The following is a 5,409-nucleotide window of genomic DNA, read 5'->3' as shown; positions in this document are numbered from 1 at the left end:
GATGCTTGTCCAAATCACTGCATGTTGTATTTCAAGGAGCAGGAAAATGACATATCATGCCCGTCATGTGGGCATCCTCGGTTCAAGCCAAAGACAAGAGGCAATGGTAGCACGAGATCAAAGGAAGTTTCATACAAGTCGCTCCGCTACTTTCCTATCACTCCTAGATTGCAGCGATTGTATATGTCTTCAAAGACAGCTAAACACATGAGATGGCATGCAAATAAAGTTCGACACGATGAAAACAAGATCACGCATCCTGTTGACGCTGAAGCTTGGAAGCACTTTGATCGTACTCATCAGAACTTCGCAATGGAAGTGCGAAATGTTAGACTCGGTCTATGTACAGATGGATTTAATCCATTTGGGGGTAGATCAACTCCATACTCATGCTGTCCAGTATTTGTAACTCCATACAACCTTCTACCAAGCTTGTGTATGAAACGTCCAAATCTTTTCTTGTCTCTGTTGATCCCTGGTCCGACCTCACCTGGCCAAAATCTTGATGTATATCTAAGGCCATTGATTGATGAATTAAAAGTACTGTGGGATGACGGTGTTACCACGTATGATGCCCACAAAAAACAAAATTTCAACATGAAGGTCGCTGTTCTATGGACAATCAGTGACTTCCCTGCATATGGTATGTTATCTGGTTGGAGCACACATGGGAGGTTGGCTTGTCCGTACTGCATGGAGGATTCCAAAGCTTTTAGATTGAGGCATGGAAGGAAGCCTTGATGGTTTGATTGCCATCGTCGATTTCTACCCAGCGATCATCTGTTCCGACGTCAAAAGAATGCATTTACAGCAGGCACAACTGAAACGGAAGGTCCATCCTCAAGGTTGTCTAGTATAGAGATTTTAAGAAGATTGCGATACTTTCCAGATGTATTAACAGATGCCCGCAGTCCTACACCCTTCCATGGATTTGGGAAGGAACACAATTGGACGAAAAAATCGATTTTTTGGGAACTACCATATTGGCCGACCCTATTGATACGACATAATTTGGATGTGATGCATGTAGAGAAAAATGTGTTTGATAATGTGTTCAATACAATAATGAATATTAAAGAAAAAACGAAGGATAATCCGAAGGCCCGTATGGATTTAAAATTAATATGTAAAAGACCAAAATTGGAACTCAAAGAGTATAATGACAAAGTACTGAAACCAAAGGCGAAGTACGTGCTCGGACCTGATCAAATAAAACATGTATGTCAATGGTTGAGACAACTGAGATTTCCAGATGGATATGTCTCTAACATTGCTCGGGCTGTGAAGATTGACGATGGACAGTTATATGGGTTGAAGAGCCATGATTGTCATATCTTTATGCAACGATTGATACCCCTAGCATTCCATGATATGTTAGACAAACCTATATGGGGGGTATTGTCTGAGTTGAGCGGATTTTTCAGAACATTGTGCGCATCGGAGGTCATTGTATCAGATGTAAAGAATCTCGAGGACTCTGTCATCACCACTGTTTGTCTGTTAGAAAAGATATTTCCGCCAGCATTTTTCGATGTTATGGAACATTTGATCATACATCTGCCATATGAACTAAGGGTTGGTGGCCCTGTGCAATATCGATGGATGTACCCATTTGAAAGGTATATGTTTTTTTATATTTGTCTCTTTAATGACAGATATTTAAAATTTGAAATGTATATTCTTGTCAGATGCATGTTCGACCTAAAAAAAAAGATTCGTAATAAAGCAAGAGTAGAAGGGTCTATTTGTGAGGCGTACACTTTAGAAGAGATTTCAAATTTCTCATCTATGTACTTCGAACCTCATATTCCAACACGTTACACATGCCCGCCCCGTAACGATGATGGAGAACAAGTAACTGTAGCTGACAAGCTGTCGATATTTCAACCACTTGGGCATGCATTTGGTAGTTGCCGATCAAGGCTATTGACAGATCGAGAGCAAGATGCAGCACACATCTATATTATTTTTAATTGCTCAGCGATCGACCCATACATCGAGTAAGTATATGTATATGCAACTCAATTATAAATCCTTTTATGTTCTATATGTGGATACATGACTCGGTAATATAAGTATTTGTGGTTTGCAGACGATTTGATCTGGAGTTGCGAAACGAAGTTTCACATCTCACTGATGCAGAAGTACAAAAAGAACGTGAAACTAAGTTTGTGGAGTGGTTGAAACAGTTGGTAAAGAAGCTAACATAAATTTTGTACTTATAAACAACACTAAGTTACTTAATTGATCGTGATCACAATCATTGTTTATGTTTGTGCGTAGGTTCGCAATGGTGATGTTAAAGATCAAGGAATATGTGATTTAGAAAATGGTCCGACCAAAGTTGTGCAATGCTACAACGGGTATATCGTAAATGGTTATCGATTCCATACAAAAGACTACGGTATAAACAAATCAACGATAAATAGTGGCGTGTGTGTCAAGGGTAGCAACTACGGTGAAAATGAACATGATTACTACGGTGTTATAGAGGAAATAATGGAGTTGACTTACTTAGGCATGAATAACAGGGTTACGGTATTCAAGTGTCATTGGTTTGATCCAACTGCAACAAGACTCGACAAAGCTTCAGGCATTGTGGAGGTGAATCATAAATCCAGGTTTGGAACATATGAACCATTCATATTAGCCTCGCAAGCTCAACAAGTTTATTATACTTCATATCCGAGTATAAAAAAGTCAGATAGAAATGAATGGTGGGCAGTTTGCAAGGTGAAATCCAAACTATACCCCGAGTATGATCAGTTACAGGAAGATGAGTTAGCTGAAGACAGTGATTACTATCAATCAGATGATGTCTGTGACTTCGCTTATGGTCACGATGTTGCGCATGATATGCATGTCATATCTCCATTGGCTGATGAAACATTCATAGAGGAATGTGATCCAAATGATGTACCAAGTGGATGGGCAAACAATGAAGAAGAAGAAGAAGAAAGTCAAACTAGTGACGAGGAAGAATTCTCAAGCTAGTGAGCAAAATCTTATACTACAAACCTCTATTTAAATGCATTGTAATACTTGATGTGAGTTGTATTGCAATACTTGGTGTGAATGATTAAAAATTTTATTTGAATATATTGTAATACTTGATACGAATGATTCGAATGCATTGTAATACTTGATGTGAATGATTTCAATTATCTGAATGTATTATAATTTATGCAATTAACGAATGATTTGAATTAGTGCAATACTTGATGTCAATGATTTGAATTATTTGAATGCATTGCAATGCTTGATGTGAATGACTTGAATGCATTGTAATACTTGATGTGAATTATTTGAATGTATTGTATGACATATGTTATTTGTTAGAATATGGTTCGTGGAGGTTATAGTGGTCACTCATCCAGTAGTAGCTAGGCTCAACCTTCATCTTCACGGGCTCCTGTGATAGGTATATCATATAACTAATTAGATGCTTGATTAGTTCAAATGCACATTCTGAGAATTTCTAATGTATTTTTTTACAGATGATGTTGCGCCTGTACACGACCCACCTACACCAGTTGATCGCACAAGTCAACAGCCAACACAGGAAACAAGGTCTTCTCAGGCTGGCACAAGAAGACTCATTCGAATAGTGTATATCGATAATCGACCGTAAGTATTTTGTTTTCAATTATTGCATATCTTTTAAATATTTTATATTGATATTTATTGTGTAACAATTCATGTGCAGCACGAGGTTTGAGCCACAAGAAGTAGTACGGGAGATTAGGAATTCACTTCTTCAACATCTACCAGGACCAGTTGCTCAATGGAAAGAGTACCCAAAGGAGGTGTTAGACAGATTGTGGTCCTCATTCATGGTATACAGTTGTTCCTCATAGTTAATGTGTTTCATATGTAATTTATTTAAGCAATGTCTACTAACTTTCTGAAAATATTTGTAGGCTTCGAATCGCTTTGCAACTACGGTAAAAGAAAATGATGTAAGGAAGGTGTGGCAGAAGGTGGCTGCCAATCGATTTGCAGACATGCTGCACACTATGAAGACTGCAGCAAAAAAAGCATCTGGCGTAGTAGATGATCCATTACTGTGGAAGGACCATGGTCCTATTACTATCAGGAGAGATTACTGGGATGAAATGTGCGATAAGTGGGCGGGAGATGCATTTAAAAATCGCTCTGCGAAGGCTTCACAAAATCGATCGAAGATGCCCGAAGCCCATCTACACACAGGTGGATCTAAGACATTTGGGAGCCACCTAAAGAAAATGGTAACTCATCAATATATAATATTAATTTTATAAGTATTGTTGCAAACTTGTGTACTAAATCTTTTGTCATTTAACTTCGCAGGAAGCAGAAAAAGGAGGCAGTGTACCATATAAGGATGTGTTTGTAGAAACACATAAACGGAAGACCACGGGAGTCTTCGTATCAGAGAAGGCGAGAACGACAACGGTATGTATTAATTCTATTAATAATCATTGCTATATATATGCAAGTTATCATAATGTTATCATTAATTATTAATGAATACTTTAAACATTATTTTGTAGGAGACATATGAGCAACAGATGGTAGAGCGATATGGCGAAGACGCTACTCAGCATCAATCGTTTGATCCTACAGCATGGGTGACTGCAGCAAGTGAACCCAAAAAAGGTCGCGTGTTCGGGTTTGGGAGTAATATGAACACTTCACCAGTTATTGGTTCTTCCAGTTATGGCTCACCGACTTCTTGCGCCGACATAAGCTCCAAGCAACCGACTATTTTTTCCGGTGATGATGTACGCGAGATCATTAATGAATCACTGAATAACTACTTCCAATACACTGTCGCCCCCTTTCTCCGAAATGAGATCAAGGCCGCTGTTCAGGATAGGGGATCTTTGATTCCAGGTCCCTCTCAGGTATAATCACATATATAGTTTTTTTGACTGTCTTAAAGCACATCTGAGCATAGTAGAATCACATATAGAGTTTTTCTAGATGCCTTAGAACACATATGAACATGCTATAATCACATATTCAATTTTTTTACTGCCTTAGCACACATATGAGCATGATAGAATCACATATAAAGTTGCTTTGCCTACCTTAGAGCACATATGAGCATGCTATATTCACATATTCAATTTTTTTACTGCCTTAGCACACATACGAGCATGATCGAATCACATATATAGTTTTTTGCCTGCCTTAAAGCACATCTGAGCATGGTAGAATCACATATAGAGTTTTTTTATATGCCTTAGAACACATATGAACATGCTATAATCACATATTCAATTTTTTTACTGCCTTAGCACACATATGAGCATGATAGAATCACATATATATATGTTTAACTTTTTGTCTGCCTTAGAGCACATATGAGCATGATAGAATCACATATAAAGTTTTTTTGACTGCATTAGAACACATATGAGCATG

This window comes from Nuphar pumila, chromosome 16 (assembly GCF_984573655.1).
Source record: "Nuphar pumila chromosome 16, dmNupPumi1.hap1.1, whole genome shotgun sequence".
Classification (NCBI taxonomy): domain Eukaryota; kingdom Viridiplantae; phylum Streptophyta; class Magnoliopsida; order Nymphaeales; family Nymphaeaceae; genus Nuphar; species Nuphar pumila.
The sequence above is the reverse complement of the archived record's forward strand: the minus strand, read 5'-3'. Positions refer to the sequence as shown.